Source organism: Pyrus communis, chromosome 6, assembly GCF_041283825.1.
Source record: "Pyrus communis isolate YQ-2024b chromosome 6, ASM4128382v1, whole genome shotgun sequence".
Lineage (NCBI taxonomy): Eukaryota > Viridiplantae > Streptophyta > Magnoliopsida > Rosales > Rosaceae > Pyrus > Pyrus communis.
Window position 1 is genome coordinate 12,075,860 of NC_142570.1, and position 21,150 is coordinate 12,097,009.

Sequence of the window (21,150 nt, forward strand, 5' to 3'; positions counted from 1 at the left end):
TTCGACCCCAAAAATCACCTCCAACAGGCCAAATTAAAGAGGGCAAGTGGTGGACCATGTGATGCCTGCCCAAAAGCCCGAACAAGTAAAGCCCAGCCTTTTGCCAGAGGACAAGGTTGATTTCAGCGAGATGTCAACCACGTTTCCCTTTTTACTGTGTTTAGTGCGTGTAATACACTTGCATCTTAGTCGAGTGGGCCGACAACTTTTGAAGTTGTGGGCCCCGCTGTTGCAACTCTAAAAGAAAGCATAATGGCTGCCTAACGTGGCACGATAAGAGTCGTTAATAATCTGGACTGTTGGAATTCCAACTAAAAAAATTGGACAAGTTATTATTGTGCCATGTGCCACATTCTAGAGCGTCAACAAGAAAAATCAAATGATCAGGATTAATCTAATCATTAAATATAGAAACGAAAAGAGAAGTGGGTGTTAATGCAGGGCACTTTTAGGCCTATATAATGGTGCAGGCTGGGAAGAAAACCAGCAAAACCCAAAGAAGTTCAAGACACCCAAGACCTAAGGGGCTTAGAAAAGAATGATCTCGGGCACTAAAGTCGACTGCTTATAACCCCACTTCGACCAGGATACGTAAAGAACTTTCTCACCGCCAAGGGCATGTGGGCAAGTTGACAGCTTTATGCCATAAGTCTCTAGGGAAGGTCTCCCAGGGGACAACTAGGCCACGCGGTGAATCGCAGACAATGACAAAGATCAAAGATGGAAAGTAAAGGTGCTCGGAGCGGGACGTTTGGCTCACACCATTATGAAAAAGCACGCATTCTCAACTGAACGCCTGTCACTTCACCGCCGAATGTTTGGTTAATAGGCAAAAAGATGTTAGTATGCTAGTCTACATAGGTGGCGCATTAAATGCCAAGTTGGGAAGGTCCAAGGTTGGGGTGTTCATTGAGGGCCTATATAAAGGGGCGAGAGCCTCCTGTATAGGGGTCAGACGATTGATGATAGGGGGTTCATATATTACCCGAGTGCTATTTTTAGCCTTGCAATCAATAGAATCTGAACAACACAGTAGACGTAGCCCTACTTTAAAGGGTGAACCACTTAAATCTTTGTGTCCATTTCATTTTAGTAATATCCAAAGCCCACCAAGGTTCTTATATTTTAATTTGTTAACCTGCAAATTTTGAGCGTAAACAATGAGAAAAAAGAAAAAAAAAAAAAAAAAAAAGGGTAAATAGTTTAAATTTTTTTCTTTAAATATCCAACTATCTTCTTTATTCGCCTTTTTATTTTAATTAATTATATTTGTTGTAATGCTTTGCTTTGCTTGATATTTGAAATTAAATTATCAAAGTAAAAAATGAGTTTTATTTTCAAAGAACAGACTTACAAAGTTCACATTTAAACAAATGTACAAAGCATATCCTCCTCCAACGGGTGAAATTGCTCGTATATATTTATAATTACTAGTTGAGTCATCTGACACTTCATCATTTTTCACTTTATACGATGTCATGATGTTACTATGTTAGAATAGTCAGTTCAATTCTTGTATTGACTGTTTATATCTAGTTGAATTACCTCACATCATTATATTCAATATTTAATTTCACTCTCATATACTGTTATTTGTTTTCTCCCAAAAAAGAAAGGTCATTTTTTTTTTTTAAAGCATCTTTACTTTATAAGCGGTAAACTTGACGTACATTGTTGGCCTATATTCCTGAAAGTGATAATCTAACATGTACGATAATATTTCCATACTGTCGTTTTATCATGTAACATAGTTTTCATAGTTTTCATGATCACATAATCAGCATATTGCAAGTTGCTGCGTGATCTTACGTACATATTCCACAACGTAGGGTTAAAATAAGTTATCTTGGATTAGTATCTAATTACAATGTGATCTGAGTCTCCTCTTTCATTGTCTATGGTGGACCATGCTATATTGATATGAAACCAAAGGCTAAAGTCAATTTTGTAGGCTACTAGGATGAGCTCGAAACGTGTTTTCCCGTGACGCAAAATGTGTCGGTTAGCACCATCTGGTGAAGAGATAGCTAAAATCAACATAATTTACCTCCTATCGATCATCTAGTGGAACAAAAAATCTCACCTAGGTAAAGTTTTGATGCTTACTATAGTTGTAATTAATTAACTTTAACTGTCTCCATTTTCTTTTAGTGTCCCGCTCCAGCGCACATACACATAGATGTAAGTCTGATACTCTCGTTTGTTAAGTTCAATTCCTTTTTGTAACCAGCTAGATGTATTTTTATGGCTTGACTTTGTTATGGACGAATTGTTCCGTTCTATATGAATTACTCTGTAGATATTTTATCGTTGGTATTCATGAATGAAACATTTGACGCGCGCTGACAACCTCCAAAATGCAGAAAGGAAACCTAAATTTGAGCCACATGGTTGTTGATTTGATCTTCTGCATGACGTTGTATGGCACCAACCGACCGCCAGGGTTATTATATCAATACAAAGTTGGAAGAACAATTTTCTGTAGAGATGGCCCGTCCTCCGGTCCTCCTCCTCAGATTTACCGCTAAAGTCGATATCAAGACCTAATTTTTGCGGTGTCAATTTGTTCAAGTTGTTGTCAATTAACTGTTCATCGTCTGTCTTCTTCCTCGTTCGAATACCAGTGAATGGAAGCTTCAAGGTTGTCATCCTCAACAATGTTTTCGGGCTCTTCCTGTAACATCAAAGAACTTATACGGCTACAAACCTAGCTAGTCTATATCCATATCAATCAAGTACTGCATGTCGTAGCTGTACCATTATCTGAAAATCTAAAACCTTCTGTGGCAAATGTACGTAATGATCTCGATGGAAAAGGAGTGCATGTACGGTAGATTTTTTTTTGTTTTCTATTAGGGTTAACTTATAAAAGAACTGTAAGTTAAGAAACCTGCACTATCATCATTCAATCATAAAGATGAGACTCATATGTGTTTGTGGGTTCTACCTCTATTAGAAAAGTGATATGAATGTGGTATGAAAAATGTGATAAGTGTAGCATTATTCATAATTCTATTTGGAAGAAGTCAAAGAAAATATTTAAGTTTAACACGATCCTTAACAACAATTCTAATTAATTAGAGTTAGCTCGATGACATAAATAAAAATTAACGGTTTTGGCATTCTCATTGACGCCCCAGATGAGTCTTTATTATATTTGTTCATTCAGAGTAAAGAGTGGTAGAAACTAAATTACGAGTATCAAAATTATTACTAACACTAAATTAATAGAAAAATTTGTTGAAATGATAATAATACAAATCTTAATTATGGAAGCAGCCTAAACCGTAAAAATGGGGTTGTGGGAGAGCAATATACGCGTCGTGCTGCTAGGCGAAGCGGTGAAATGCCGCACCCTAGGTGGCGAGAGTCCAGTAGCTGAAAGCATCACTAGCTTGCGCTCTGACCTGAGTAGCATGGGACATGTGGAATCCCGTGTGAATTAGCAAGGACCACCTTGCAAGGTTAAATATTTCTGGGTGACTGATAGTGAAGTAGTACTTTACGTACTTTCTTTCTTACTTTAGCATAGGCCTTTGCCACTTCAAACAGGCGTTTCCCCCTACCTCCCTTTTTTGAGAAAGGATGGGGCCTTACTTATTTTATTTAGAGGGGGGGGGGATAAAAAAAAAAGGGATCCAAGGGCTTTATGATCATAGAAAGGGGAGGGGGACGACCTACAAAACTGCTAGTGCTTCTTCTCAATTTAGTCGACGTTCACAGGGCAATTAAATATTCCTGTAGCGGCTTCTGATCCTGTTTCAACTTATATCCCTATCTTGACTGCAACTGCCGTAGAAACTACTCGCCATGTCCCCCTTTCACATTCCTGGGATCCAATATGGCTAATCATGAGGAAGGAAAGTAGCTCATCTCTAATCCCATTTTGATTGAATCCTCACAGGCGGTGGAGCACCCAGTGCATGGGCTTAAGTCTTATGTCGAATAGTCGGGAGGAAAGAAAGGGCGGCAGATGATAATGATAAGGGGCATCATGTTCGGACGGGCGGGCAGAATGGATGCAAAAAAGTTGCCATGGAGTGAGGAATATCTCGAGTCTCATGTAAGACAACTAAATGCACCTCGAGGTGTTGCCGAGGAACTATGGTTGAGCACATGATAGGCAATTGAGCTAGCCTATTCGTGATGGGGTTTCCTAATGATAATAATACAAATATTAATTACTAAAATAATAATAATAATAATAATAATGATGATGATGATGATGATAATAATACAAATATTAATTACTAAAATAACAACAACAACAACAACAACAACAACAACAACAACAACAACAACATATTTGATTCTAGTTATTCTTCCTTATTAGGACTTGTATTCCTTGGAGGAGAAGGATTCTTCCCTCCCTTATTATTATAAATAAAGGCACTGTGTAAGGGAAATAAAACATCCTCTATACAACCCTACAAACACATCTTTCTCTGTGCTGCCGATCTTCTCTCCCTTGTCAGTTAAATATAGGCCACAACACGTTATTAGCACGCTCCTACTGTTGCGCTTAGGAATCTGACGTTGAAGTTTTCTGCATCAAACCAGTTCATCAATATCATCATGCAATTAGGTTATTTCAAAACAACAGTTTTTATCTCGATATTTTTGTAGTCCTGATAGCATGAACATTCACCATAATGCATGACCCTAACTTTACGTTTTTTGAATATTAGATTCTACATAAATTGTGTATACATTATATCCATAATTTTTATGCCATGAATTGCATCAAATATCTGCTCATGCATTGAATTATATGTTGAATATGCATGCAATTGAATTAAATTATAATCTGAAAAACTTTAAATTAGGGTTTATCTCTAAACCCATCCTAACACCACCATGCTGCAAGCCGTGAGCTGTGAGCCAAAAAGGCTTGAATCCCTCCATTAAACCCATCACGTGACGCCTATGGCATCGTCCTTGTCCTATTGGGCTCAGACATGTGCACTACCACCACGACCACTAATTTGGTGTAGCCAAGGCTAACCTTGATGACCTGTAGTCATTGTTGATTACGGATATAGCCGAGATTTCTTTGAAATCTTACCGGATTTTTCTTCTTCGAAAATTTTCGTTTTGATTCCATGGTGTTCATCGTTCATTGACGTCGAAGATACCCCCTCCGCCACACGATGATGGTTTTTCGATGCACCATCAACTCACGGACTCACCCCCGAGGACTCTTGACCAAGACATTACCGTTAGAAGCAACGGCGCCAGTCTCCTTCTCCAGTATGCACACCCAACTAGGCTAGGGTGTTTCTTTTGGTCTCGAAGCCCAGTGGGCTTCACTTTTCTCTCGGCTCGCAACCCTGTTCCTTTTTCTCTACTGGGCTCCCCTACAGCGGCCCAACGTTGCGTTTCCAGCTGCGTCATACCAGCCCAATCGAGTTTTGGTGTTCCCATGTCCGGAGCTACAGTGGATCCAGCCTACACGGCTGTTGTGTTTTCCATGCACCCGCACCATACTAGATTTCTGCCCCTATGCTGGTGCATCAGTGTACGCGATGCACACAATTGGCACCCTCTTTTAGGCCTCTACCATTTGGGCATGCGCTTGCAACCCAACTCTTTGCATATGGGCTTATTGCACTGGCTCGACCCGCCTCATATCCAGCCTAGATTTGGGGTTGGACCTCATGACACCAATTTTTCTTAGCCCACCCGTGGGCTTTGACCTATTATTTTGGGCCCCGAGTTTAAATGCCTATTTTTTTTTAGGCCTTATGGGATTTATAATTTTTCACCCGCACTTTAATTTTTGGCCCAATGTCCAAATAATTAATTCAATTATAATTCTAGACCTGAAGTTATATTTGCATATTTTCGTGTTGCATATTTCTGTATATATATTTGTGTTTGTCTGCAAGAACATATGAACTTGAAGTTCATAATTATTTCAAAACCTAAAGTTTCTAGAAACATGCCTTGTTTGAAAACCTGAAGTTTTCTATAAAAGCATCACCCATGAAAACCTGAAGTTTTTTTCATGAAAATTTAAACCCATACATGTCTATTAAAACCTGAATGTTCTACTCCTACGTGAATGGATTTATATTTCCTCCATTACACTAACCACATCTTGTCCATTTATTTTGTGATAGGAACAAGTTGAATTTGAACAAACTTGACTTCACTGCTTAATAGGTCTCTGGAAGAAACTACCTCAAGTGGGTCCAAGATGTGAAGCTCCACCTCACTGCAAAGAAATTGCGTCCCACCATTGAAGATGAGATGGACAACCCAGTTGGCAAAGCTAAGAAAGCCACTGCCATGATCTTCATACGAAGACATATTCATAACGCACTGCAAATTGAGTACCTTGATAAGGAAGATCCACGAGCACTTTGGGTTGCTTTGGTTGAACGTTTTGATCACCAAAAAGAAATCTTTTTGCCTAAAGCAAGACATGATTCGTAGCATTTGCGCTTCCAAGACTTTAAGTCTGTGAATGAATATAATTCTGAAGTTTGTTGAATCCGACCACTTCTCAAGTTATGTAACCAGACTTTGACCGAATATGATCTACTGGAGAAGACCTATTCGACCTTCTCTGTTACTACTATTGTCCTGCAACCAATGCTCTAAAAGACGCTGGGCGGCTAGGTGGGGTCTAGGTGGGCGCTTAGGCGAACTAGGCGGATTTAAGTAAATTCATTATATTTCGTGTAAATAAGTGTCTGTTTATACTTAAAATATATATAATTTCATCATAAACTACAAAATAGAATGATATATGTATTATGAAGTATTAGAACGTAATGAAAATATGGGGAACAAGCATAAAATGTGTGCTCATTTAAGTATTCAACAAGTCTCTTACAATTTATTGAAAAAAAAATTAAATGCAAAATGAAAGTTATCTATTTTCTGTCTAAGTGAGTTGTAACCTAGGGGGTGCCTAGGCAGGCGCCTCAGCTGGTCTAGGCGCCCTTTCTTAATTTTCAGACGCCTAGGCATTAATTGGGATGATGGCCAGCCGCCTAGCACCTAGGTAGGGCCTAGGCGGTGTTAGGTGGGGATTTTTAGAACAATGCCTGTAGCAATAATTTAGGACTTAGAACTTATCTAAGTTTTTAGATTTAATCTCTGTTTTACTTCTTGCTGAAAAGCAGAATCAACTGTTGATGAAAAATCATCAAGCTCGACTTACTGGGGCGACTGTGGTGCCTGAAGCACATTATAGCATAAACCAATGCCCAAAACGCCAACATAGGCATGGTAAGGGCGGCCAGAAGCCATCTTGTCAAGGTTAATAGAGCCAAGGCCCATCTAAGGGAGAAAACCGAGCCCAGAAGCACCTTAACCTCGCTCCCAAGGCCCCAAACTTGAAGAATAAGACCAAAGTACTTGAAACCATGGATGCAGACATGTGCTACTACTGTGGTTCAAATGACCATTGGTCCCGTGTTTGCCGTGTTCCCCAGAAGGTTGTAGCTGAATATCTTTCTCGTCGCAAGAAGTTTGAATCAAACTTTATGCAAGTGGATGAACTGAAGAGTACCAAGATGGAGGTTTCTGACTTTCAAGAGGTTGTTACCCCTATGGAAGATTAGAATCTTAGAGATAAACTATTTTCAGTTACATTTAGAAATAAAGGGGCCAAATTCCACTATGTGGCCGAACCTCCCCTGTTTTTTGGTTTAATTTTGAACATTTTTCCTTTATGTTTGGATTATTTGTTGGTGATTTGTTTTTGGATATTAAGTTTTTAATTAATTACTACCCTTGAATACTTAAATTATTTTGAATGGATATTTGTTTTAAGAACTTTTATGCATGTAACTGATTCAAATTAATTTTTATGTCAAGGTATGACTAGTGGAAAAGTTAGTTGTCTGGTGGATAGTGCAACCACGCACACCATTTTGCGTGAGCGCATCTATTTCACTAACTTCATACCTAAGAATGCACCTTTGACAACCCTCTCAGGCACATCCAACTTGATCGAAGGATACGGTAAGGCACGTATAATTTTGTCCAATGGTAAAATCTTGTCAATTGATGAGACACTTTATTCTCCGTGTTCCAGAAGAACGTTGCTGAGTTTCAAGGAGATTAGAGATAATAATTACCACGTTTAAACCTATGTAGAAAATAGAGTTGAATTTTTGTGCATAACTTCCTACGAATATGCCCAGAAGTGTATTCTAAAGAAGATGGAGCTTAGCTCAAGTGGTTTGTATACTATGACCGTACGCCCTAGAGAAAGCCACTATGTAGCCGCCCCTACCTCTAGGACATCACATGAAATTACACTTTGGCGTGATCATTTGGGACACCCTAGACAAATAGCGATGTGCCATATCCTCAAATCATCACACAGACATCCACTAACCCGAAGTTTAGGTTCGAATCAAGGAATTGGATGTTAAACCTGCTTTATGGGAAAACTCATTATTAAGCCTTCTTATGACAAAATTCATTAGAATCCTCATATTTTTCTACAAAGGATTCAAGGGGACATTTGTGGACCAATTCACCCTCCTTGCAGACCATTTACATATTTTATGGTTTTGGTTATGCCCCTACATTTTGGTCACACATGTGCTTGTTATCCATAAGGAATGCTGCATTCTCCAAACTGTTGGCTCAAGTTATCAAGCTCAGGGCTAACCACCCTGATTAACCGATTAAATTTATTCTATTGGATAATGCTGGAGAATTCACATTTAAAACTTTTGATGACTATTGCATGTCAGTTGGGGTTGAAGTTGAACATCCAGTACCCCATGTTCACACCCAGAACTGCCTGGTAGAGGCATTCATTATACGTTTACAAATGATTGCTTGATCTTCGGTCATATGTACCAAGCTTCTGGTTGCCGCTTGGGGCTATGCAATATTGCACGTGATAACATTCATCCAAGGATTCACAGATGAATGTATGCAGGAAAATCTAAGTGTAGTATTCGAAGAAATAGAAAGAGAGAGATAGAGAGAGAGAGAGAGAGAGAGAGAGAAAGAAAGAAAGAAAGAGAAAGGAATGAAAGCTTTACTTTTAGAGAGATGAAAGTTATTACACTCTGAGTAATACTTGCTTATATAGTTTCCAAATGTAGCTTATCAGCTAAGCAATCTATGTAACTAACTTTTAACAAACTAACTAACTCTAATAGCTGATGTGGCATTCACCATATATCTTCAACATCCCCCGGCAATCTTAACTGGGATTGTCGAGTTTAAGATTGTAAAAGTGCTTGACAAAAGAAGGCCTGTGAAGACCCTTTGTGAGAACATTTGCAGTTTGTTCCTCGGTTGGAATGTACAAAACCTCCAAATCGCCTTGCTGCACTCGCTCTCTCACAAAATGATAGTCTGTGTCAAGGTGTTTGATCCTTTACAGCTTTCAATTGAAGTAAGTACTTGTCAATAGAATCTGCACCTTTTTGTGCAGTATGAAACTTAGTCTTCAGTTGATTAACCTTGACAATAGAGATAGACGCATATCTTGCCTGTAAAAATGTCCAAGCTTCTTAAGAGGTTTTACACCCAATGACATAATCTATAGCTTTATCCGAAAGTGTAACAATTAACAAGCTCAATAGGAATAAAATCTCAACTTTTTGAAGCAAATCACAGCAAGAATTCTACACACATTTCTGACTACTTAAGAAACCAACTACTCAAGTAATCTTCAAGAATTACAACAATTCCAAGAATACACTCTACTGGTTATCGGCCTTGTTCGTGTGAAAAACTCAACAGATACTCAAACAAAAAGCAACGGCTATCGGCCTTTATGCTTTAACAGAAATACTTCACCAATCATACAATCAAGAAACGGTTATCGGCCTTTAACATCATACTTCAAACATCAAGAAACGGCTATCGGCCTTCAACATTATACTTCAAACAACAATAAATGGCTATTGGCCTTCAAGTTTTAATCTTTCACAGAAAATTCTTCATTGCAGCAATTACACAAACACTTAGAATGCAAAAAGAAAAGTAACACCTGATAAACTCGAATTCTGATCTCCCAAAAGCCAGAAACTCATCAATCCACCAAAAATCTGCACAACAACCAAATCAACACAACACAGTCTTGAATCTCCAAGAAATCATCCTTATCAAAAGTTTCAGCATCAGTCCAAGCAACCATTTCATCTTTATCATCATCATCATCAATTTCATTATCTTTATCGAATGTCGTATCTTCCTTCTCCCCTCCATCAGCATCCCTTATCTTACATTCTTCCATTTCACCACCCTCATCGCTCTTCTCCAGTTCTTTAATCTTCAGCGGAAGAAATGTGCTCAACAATGGCTATTGGCATTTTCAATCATCTAACAATGGCTATTGGCCTTCAAACTTTTAGAAAAATAGCAGACATTTTTTTACTAGAACATAACGTAAACAGATGGTGTGCACTGTGGAATAAAAAAGAAAGAACCTAATACGAATGGAAATATGGACCTTTAAGTAGAAAAACCCCAAGAAACTTCAACCACCATCAAACTTCAACCAATCGCAAGGAGTCGCACAGCGGAATGATACCATGATAACATTCATCCAAGGATTCACAGATGAATGTATACATGAAAATCTAAGTGTAGTATTCGAAGAAATAGAAAGAGAAAGAGAAGGGAATGAAAGCTTTATTTCTAGAGAGATGAAAGTTATTACACTCTAAGCAATACTTGCTCATATAGTTTCCAAATGTAGCTTATCAGCTAAGCAATCTATGTAACTAACTTTTAACAAACTAACTAACTCTAACAGCTGATGTGGCATTCATCATATATCTTCAATAGCATGCAGCCATGTTGGTCCACCTGAGGCATGTTGCAACCCAACCATATAACGCCCTTCAGTTAGTTACCGGATACGAACCCGACATATCGTTTCTATGCGTTTTTTATTATGCGGCCTATGTGTCGATTTCGCCGCCCTTACGTACAAAAATAAGGCCTCAGCAAAGGATGAGAATTTATGTCGGATATGATTCTCCTTCAATTATTCATTACTTAGAAACCTTTGATAGACAATATGTTTACTGCTCGTTTTGCGGATTGTCATTTTTATGAGACAATCTTTTTGTCGTTAGGGGGAGATAAGAACGTCAACGTTCCTAAAGAACGAAGCGAATTATCATGGACGACTTCCACTTCATCTCATTTAGATCCCCGCATCGTTCAATCTGCAACTAAAGTGCAATGCATATTTGATCTCTAGAGCATAGCTCAGAGCATATCAGATGCTTTCACCGATCTAGCGCGAGTGACAAAATCACATATTCCAGCTACCGAATGTGCCTGCGAAGATGGATGTATCAAATATATGACGGACTTCCTTCCTGGAGGCCAGGGACGCCACTTTGGTCGATCCACGTACATTATCGGCTAGCCAATCACCTACACAGAAGCGTGGCAGACCACTTGGTTCAAGGGATTCATAACCCCGGAAGAGGAAACCCATGACACAGGCCCTTGAAGAAGCTACCGTGAATCCGATTGTTGCCTACTCATTCTATCCAATTCATGAGGAAATTCTATATTACAAAAGTGTTTTTGAAGAGACGAATCCACCTCTCAAGAATCATGAGTTTTCGGTCCATTATGCTAGCTTGGATGATGTTTGGTGTATAAATTAGATGATCATCGACGATGCATAGCATATGTAGTAGCTACTGAGATCATGTTGAGCGATGACATTAAACCATGTTCCGTTGATGATTGTCGACGGAGAATTGATTGGACAAACTAGAAAAAAACAATCCAAGTCGAACTTGATTCGCTTGCGAAGCATAAGGTGTTTAGACTTGTAGCTCCTACTTCTCCACATGTGAAGCCTATTAGCTACAAGTGGGTTTTCATTCAGAAGCGTAATGTGAACTACAAAATTATGCGTTACAAAGCTCGTCTTGCTGTGCAAGTCTTCTCACAACGCCCCAGGATTGACTATGACAAAACTTATTCACCCGTTGTGGATGTAATTACTTTTCACTACCTTATCAATTTGGTAGTTTCTGAAAAAATGAGTATGCCGTTGATGGACGTAGTAACTACGTATCTCTATGGGGATCTTGATACAAAAATTTATATGAAAGTTCCTGAAAGACTTACATTGACTGGATCAAATATTTCTAAACCCTGGAACACGCTCTCAATTCAGCTGAGGCCTTCATTCTACGGTTTGAAGCAATCCAGAAGAATGTGGTATAACTGTTAGAGTGAGTATTTGACTAGTCAAGGATATGTGAACAACGAACTATGCCCTTGTGTGTTCATTAAGAAGTCATATTCCGGTTTTACGATTGTTACAGTGTATGTCGATGACATGAACCTCATCAAAACTTCTAAAAGCTCGAGAGAACTGTCGTGCACATGAAGTCAAAATTTGAGATGAAAGGATCTAAGAAAGACTTGATAGTGTCATGGTCTCGAGATAGAGCACCATTCGGATGAAATCTTAGTACATCAATCAAACTACACCCAGAAGGTGTTGCGTCACTTTAACGAGGATAAAGCAAAGCCTTTGAGTACTCCTATGGTCGTTTGATCGCTAGATGCAAAACAAGATCCTTTCCATCTGAAGAATGATGATGAAGAGATTTTGGAGCTTGAATTTCCTTATCTAAGTGCAATAGGCCCTTTATTCACTCGATCTAACATCTTCTTCATTGTTAATCTTTTGGCAAGATACAGTAATGCACCAACAAACAGATACTGGATTGGTGTTAAAGACATCTTCTGCTACCTTAAGGGTACAACGAATATGGGCTCGTTTTATCCCTACGAATCCTCAAGTGATGCCCTACCCCTTTATCTCGAGTCGATTCTTGCCTTGTTGGTCATGCCAACGCATAATACTTATTTGATCCGCATAAGGTGGGTTCTCAAACGGGTTATGTCTTTACCGTTGGAGGCACCGCAATCTCTTAAAGGTCAACTAAACAGAGCTTAGTTGCCATTTCGTCTAACCATGTTGAAATTCTCGCCTTAAACGAAGCAACTCGGGAAAGTTTTTGGTTGAGAGCAGTTGTGGGCCATATTCTAAGCTCATCCGATCTTTACCCTGTCATTGACGTCCCGACAATGGTCTATGAAGACAAGGCAACATGCATTGAATAACTTAAGAAATGTTACATCAAAGGAGACAATACCAAGCACATTGCGCCAAAGTTCTTTTTTTCACATCAACAGTAAGAGTATCAGAAGATTGAAGTCATGCAAATCTGTTCACAAGACAATCAGGCCAACTTTTTCACCAAATCACTACCAAATGCGACGTTTCAGAAGCTTGTTCAAGGATTGGTATGCATCAACTTTCTGAGTTGTAACATTGTTAGTTCTCTCTGGAATTATGTCAAACTTAGGGAGAGTATCCTGAAGTATACTTGTTTGATCTTAATATACTCATTTTTCCTACGATTAGGAGCATTTTTCCGACTGGATTTTTGCTTGGGGTACACGTTCCCCGCTCCTATTGGGATGTTGCTCTTCAAATGACCACTTACCTTATCAACTGTATGTTATTCAAAGTATTGGATTTTCTTACACCTTTACAAGTTCTTGCTAACTTCATGTTTCTACCATCAGTTTTGGTGCTCCCACCGCGAGTTTTTGGATGTGTTGCATTTGTTCATCTACATAAAAAGCAATAGATGAAACTTGACCCGTGTGCTCTCCGTTGTAGTTTTATGGGATATGTATTACATCAAAAAGGGTACCGTTGCTACCACCCTTATTTCCGTCAAATGTATACTACCATGGATGTTACTTTTTTCGAGTCTGAGATGTATTACTCTTCGGCTTCTTAGAACCCTACTCTTTAGGGGGAAACACTGCAGGACGAGCAGGTTTGGACCAAGGCTGCTACGACTAATCTTCCACTACCACTATTAGCCGAGCCTACAGTGGTTGCACTGCCAGCCCAGCCAACAAAAGCAACATTGCTGCCCATGGAACCATTGGCAGGCATGGCAGTGCCATCCTGACCCACGACAACAGTGTTTCCACTTGCCAATCTTGAGACTTCTACTAATTCTACTCCCACTTCGCCTCAAAATATAGTACCACCGGATGACCATACTCTTGAGAATATTCCTGAGGTAAGCTCTACCATCCCTATTGATGTATCCGATGTTCCGACTTATCAGTTACCTTTCAGGCACAACAGAGGAAAGACATCCAATTGGTATTCACCGGAAACAACGAAAGACTCTAAATACCCAATTGCCAACTATATGTCATCACATAAATTATCAAAACCTGGCAAAGTATTTGTACAACAAATATCCAATGATAGCACACCAAGTTAATTAAAGGAGGCACTATCTGACGATTGATGGACCGCAATGGAGGAAGAAATAAATGCACTTCAGAATAATCAAACATGGGATTTAGTTCTACTATCCCGAGGAAAAAAGAGAGTTGGATGTCGATGGGTTATACCATCAAGTACAAAGCTGATGGGTCCATTGAACGATACAAAGCACGATTGGTGGCAAAGGGATACACTTAGACGTATGGTGTTGATTATACAGAAACATTTGCCTTGATAGTAGAGATTAATATAGTAAGAGTATTACTTTCATTGGTGGCTAACTTGGATTGGCCATTATAGCAATTTGATGTGAAAAATGCTTTCTTACATGGTAATCTTAAATAAGAAGTGTATATGGATATTCCACCTGGTTATGCATCGGTTTCACAACCTAGAGTGGTGTGCAAGTTGAATAAAGCATTGTATGGATTGAAACAATCAACTCGGGCATGGTTTTGTAGGTTCCAAAGAGCTATGAGGAAGTATGGGTTCAGGCAGAGCAATTTCGATCATACGCTTTTCTTGAAACGTCAAATGGGTAAATTGACGGCGCTTATTATTTATGTGGATGATATGATTGTTACGAGTGATGATAAAGAGGAAATCTCAAGGCTAAAAGATTACCTAGCAACCAAGTTCGAGATGAAAGATCTTGGTGGATTGAAATATTTCTTGGGGATAGAAGTAGCTTAATCTAAACAGGGCATATTTCTATCTCAAAGAAAATATGTTCTAGACTTGTTAGCCGAAACAGGAATGCATGATTGTAAACTGGCTGACACTCCTATAGTCCAAAATCACCAGCTTGCCATGCACCCTGATCAAGTTCCCATTAACATCGTTATCAAAGGTTAGTTGGGAGGTTAATTTATTTATCTCACACTAGGCCTAATATTGCATATACAATAAGTGTCATTAGTCAGTTTATGCATTCTCCCAGTGATACATATATAGGTGCGGTTGAACACATCCTAGGATACCTAAAATCCTCCTCGAGTAAAGGCATCATGTTTTCCAAGAATGATCATTGCCGGATAGAAGGTTATACTGATGTAGATTGGGCAGGAAACATTACTGATCGACGACCCACATCAAGATACTTTACATTTTTAGGGGAAATTTAGTGACTTAGCGGAGTAAGAAACAGAAAATGGTTGCTTTATTAAGTGCAGAGGCGGAATACAGGGGCATGGCAAAAGGAGGATGTGAACTATTATGGATTCGGAGGTTACTCGCTAAGCTTGAGTGTCCTTCAAAGTTGGCCTCGAATTTGTTTTGTGATAATAAAGCAACTATTGATGTCTCACACAACCCAATCCAGCATGATCGTACAAAACATGTGGAAGTTGACAGACACTTCATTAAGGAGAAATTGGATGAGAATATCATGCAATTCCCGTTCGTAAAGTCAAAGAATCAATTGGCCTTAACTAAAGCTATTGCGAGTCAAGCGTTCTATAACTCTCTCATCAAGTTAGGCATAAATGACATTTATGCACCAACTTGAAGGGGAGTGTTAGAGAGTTGACCTTTTGTAATTAGTTTAGTTACCTGTTTGGGTCCTTGTAATCAAGATGTAATTAGGGTAGTTATTTGATGTTTCTTTCCTTGTAAATCATCCTTGTACAATACATATTTTCCTCTTTGGTGAAAAGAATAATATCAGTGAATTAAACCCAAGATAAGCCCTAATTAGCAGGCAGCTCGTCATCATTTTCAGAACTAAGTTAAATAGCCGCAAATTTTAGTTTCTTCTTCGTACACAATACAGTCACTTTTGATTCCATTGTTGCATACAGAAAAAAGGGATACATAATTCTTTCTAGGTAGGGGAAATCTCATTAGTATTCAATTCATTTATTCTTTTGTTGCAGATAAATCATTGGTTTGATAGTGTTAGAATAATTTGTTATGTAAGAATTACAGCAGTTGTAAAGTGATATTTGATTTCAATTCTTTGCAGTCCTTGTTGTTGTCAGTATTCAGAGTCAATTCAGTTTCTGTTTATTCTTTGATTCTTTATGTGATGTTGAAATTCTTTATTGAACCAGTCAAGTAAAGTGAAGTCATATTATCTGTTTGGTTGATCATTTGTTCTGTTTTGTATTAATGGATCATTGAAAATTCCATTGTTACATATGTTACATATGGCTCTTCTTCTTCTTCTTCTTCTTCTTCTTTTCTTTCTCTCTCTCTGCATTGTTAGTCTGTAAATTTCATTGAACAATTTCATGTGTAATAATAAAAGGTTGAGTCCGCCAGTAAGCAGCACATACTAAAGGAGTGACAATGTCACGTATACAAAGAGTATCAACGTACCAAAAAGATGCTTGAAAGCACCTTGTTTTGATGTGAAAATTTGGTAATAAGAATGGGCAAGTGGCTTAATAAATCAATTGGATTGGGTTTTCCTTGCTTAAGCATGCATGGAGCTTTCATATTTGGTATCCTAAAATATTTTCCTTGGTTTATGTTTTAAGTCATCTTTAAATGTTACCGTCAACATATCATTCAAGTACTTCCACCAATTGATGGATGGCAAGAAAATCACCTTTAACAGGCCCAAAAAAATCATCTTCAGCAGGCTAATGGAAGTAGGTAAGTGGTGGACCATGTGAAGCCCACCTAAAAGGCTGATCAAGTAAAGTAATGCCCGGCCTTGCACCAACAGGCAAGGTTGATTTCAGCATGACGCCAACTACGTTTTTCCTTTTTATTATGTCTGGTGTGTGTGATACACTCGCATCTTAAGCGAGTGGGCCGACAGCTTTTGATGTTGTGGGCCTCGCTGCTGTAGCTCTAAAAGAAAGCACAACGGTTGCTTGAATTGGTGTGATGAGAGCCGTCAGACTTCCAATGACCTAATGATTTGGGCCGTTCGAATCCCAACATTAAAAAAAAAAAAATCTGAAAAAGTTATTGTTGTGCCATGTGGCATTTCTGTAACGTCAAGAAGAAAAATCAATTGATCATGATTAATCTAATCGTTAAAAATGGAAAAAAAAAAAAAAAAGGAGGAGAAATGGGTGTTAATGCAGGGTACTTTTAGGCTTACATAGTGATGCAGGTCGGGAAGGAAACCATGAAAAGCCCAAAGAAGTTCAAGACACCCAAGGCCCAAGGGGCTTAGAAAAAATGGTGCCGAGCTAAAGCTAACCGCTTATAACGCCACTCCGACTAGGATATTTGAACTTTTCGATCGCTAAGGGCACATGGCAGGTTGATAGCTTTATAGCACAAGTCTCTAGGGACAGGTCTACCACAGGACAATAAGGTCACGTGGCGAACCAAAGACAATGAGATCCAAGATGGGATGTAAAGGTGCTCAGAGCGGCACTTAAAGGGACATGTTGAGATAATCGAGACTGAACAAGATGCTCGGCTCACACCATTATGAAAAGGTGTGCCTTCTCGATAGAACGCCTGTCACTTTGCCATCGAATGTTTGTTTGATAGGCAAAAAGTTGTCAGTATACTAGTCTATATAGGTGACATATTAAATGTCAAGTTGGGAAGATCCAAGGCTAGGGTGTTCATTGAGGGCCTATATAAAGGGGTGAGAGCCTCCTGTATTGGGGTCAGACTACAGAGATAGAGTTCATGTATTAGCCGAGTGCTATTTTTAGTCTTGCAATCAATAGAATTCGAGCAACATAGTAGATGTAGTCCATTTTAAAGGGTGAACCACTTAAATCTTTTTGTCTATCTCATTTTAGCCATATCACAAGCCCACCAACGGCCTTATATTTTAATTAGTTAACATGCAAATTTTGAGAGTTAACAATTAGAAAGAAAAAAAAGGAAAAAAGGGGAAAAAGTTTAAATTTTTTTCTATAAATATCCAACCATCTACTTCATTGACCTTTTATTTTTAATTAATTATACTTGTTGTAGTGCTATGCTTTGCTTGATATTTGAAATTAAATTATTTGAGTTCAAAATTGAGTTTTATTTTCAAAGAACAAACTTACGAAGTTCACACTTAACAAATTCACAAAGCATAAAAAAAATTACTTGCAAATAGAAATCGCTCTTGTACTTGCCTTTGCCCTTGCCCTTGACCAACGAGTAGAGTTGCACAAAGGCCATCACTTTTCAAAGAGCAATTCCAAAGCTCTTGTCCTTGCCTTGCCCTTACCCTTCTCCAACAGGTAAAATTGCTCGTGTGTGTGTATATATGTATGTATGTGTGTATGTATGTATGTATGTATGTATGTATTTTACTATTGGAGTCACCCGACACTTCGTCAATTTTTACTTTATACAATATCATGATGTCATTATGTTAGAATAGTCAGTTCAATTCCTGTATTGAATCTTTATATCTAGTTGTATTACCTCACAGTCTCACATCATTATAATTAAGATCGTTCTTAAAATATTTCACTCTCACATAATTTTGTTTGTTTTCTCTCAAAAAGAAATGTCATTTCATTGTTGTCCTATATTCCTAATCAGTTTCAGTTTGCCAGCTGGCTAGTGATAATCTAACATGTACAATAATATCTCCATACTGTCGTTTTATCATGTGACATAGTTTCATAGTTTTCATCATCACATAATCAGCATATTACAAGTTGCTGCGTGATCTTACATACATATTCCACAATGTAGGGTTAAAATAAGTTATCTTGGATTAGTATCTAATTACAATTTGATCTGAATCTCCTCCTTCATTGTCTATGGTGGACCATGCTATATTGATATGAAACTAAAGGCGAAAGCCAATTTTGTAGCCCACTAGGATAAGCTTGAAACGTGTTTTCCCGTGACGCAAAATGTGTCGCTTACCACCACCTGGTGGAGCAATAACAAGGAAAAGTTTATAGGAAAATTAATGAAAAATGTTTGAAAACTTTGAGTTTTAATGATAAGGACAAAATAAAGGGTAAATTGAATAGTACCAAGATTGACTTTTTGGTGTAAAAATGTGATTTTTCGAAAATGAGCAGTACCGTGGGTTTTTCGTTAAAACTCTCAAAGTTTGTTCATAATAAGCTAAAATAAGCATAATTTGCCTCCTATCACCTAGTGGAACAAAAAATCTCACTTAGATAAAGTTTTGATGCTTACATTAGTTATAGTTAATTAACTTAACTGATTCCCATTGTGAGACTAAGTTCATCTTCTTCCTCTTTAGTGTAGATAATATTATTTGTTTAACAAAAAAAAAGAAAAATCTCTCCCAGGTAAAGTTTTGATGCTTACTTTAGTCGTAGTTAATTAACTTAACTATCTCCATTTACTTTAGTCTGATACTCGTTTGTTGAGTTCAATTCCTTTTTGTGACTAGCTGTAATTTTTGGCGTGACTTTGTTATGAACGAGTTGTTCCATTCTAGATGAATTACCCTGTACATATTTTATTGTTTGTATTTATGAATGAAACATTTGACGCTGACAACCTCCAAATGCTGAAAGGAAACCTAAATTTGAGCCACAAGGTGTCGATTTGGAGAAATTTTTAATTGTGATGGGAATACAAGTGGTACAATACGTGTTTAAATAGCAGTGGTGAGACGTTTTATTTTTTAAGTTATTAACTTTTTAGCACACATATCCCACAATTTGTATAATATCACGTGATCTACCAACCCGTGAACCGATCACAAAATCTCTTGTCAATTTGATCTTCTACATGACATAGTGGTACGACACCTGATGAGTCAATTTCATATTGTATATTTTACCCTATTCTTAGTATGTTTTGGTAATTATTTTGGAAGAATTTTGATACTTTAATTTATATTTTCAATATAAGACATCCGAATATAAGACATCCGGCTTCCTCTGGAGGAAAATAGAACCAAATGGACGAATTTTGGAGTAATACTAGTTGGAGGACGTTCGTGAGTTACTTAGCTTGATGGTATCAAAATATCATATTTTTCCACCAAGCGGTTATTTTCTGCCGATAAAATAAAGGAGCAATGCACTGTACTGGAATAATGACGTTTTGGGCTTGACTTGCATTCTTGGAGCCCAAGATGACCTTGGATGGTCTTGTGGCCTTCTAGAGATGTGTTCAAAACGTCTTGATCTTTGAAACAAGCTATCTTGGGCCAGATTGGGAGTAGATTTGAGGCTAAAACGTGGCTGGATAGTTTTTGTGCAGTTTATCCTAACTTAATTAGGATTTTATGTTTTAATATATTTTATTATTAGATGGCTTCCTAGTGGAAATAAGAGACTTGATTGCTAGATTTGTGCGATAGATAGAGGGGATTTTAAGGCTTTGCCATCTACATTTTTCTCTACGCTTTCTTTTATGCAACTTTGGAGACAGAGAGTAATTGCTAGGGTTCTTGGAGATTTTCTATTTTAAGGTGTTTTCAATCGTTTTCTTAATAATATTTTCTATGATTTTAATTATGAATAAGCGTAATTACTTCATTTTGTTAGAGTGAAGCCTTGAGCCTTAGCATGAATATGTGATTTTTATTTAATTGCTTATGATCGATTGTGTGCACACTTTGAATTATTAAACACCATGATTAAAGCTATCTAATTGTCTTAATGCTTGATCACCATTAGGATCTTTAGAAAAGTAATTTGATGCAATTGTGGTCGGAAGCAGGCCTGGCAATTCCTGACACGACCCGATAACCCGACACGACATGACACGACACGACACGAAATTAACAGGTGGTCGGGTCGACACAATAACAAATTGGGTAACCCGATAAGCACTTGTTAAGATAATAGGTTGGTTCAGGTATACACATGGGTAACACAATACATGATAAGCAAAATATTAATTTTATAATTTTATAACCCTAAAAAAATACTATAATTATATATATATATATATTAAATATTAAAAATTGGTGACCGTTGGATCGTCTTAAATATACGTACCAT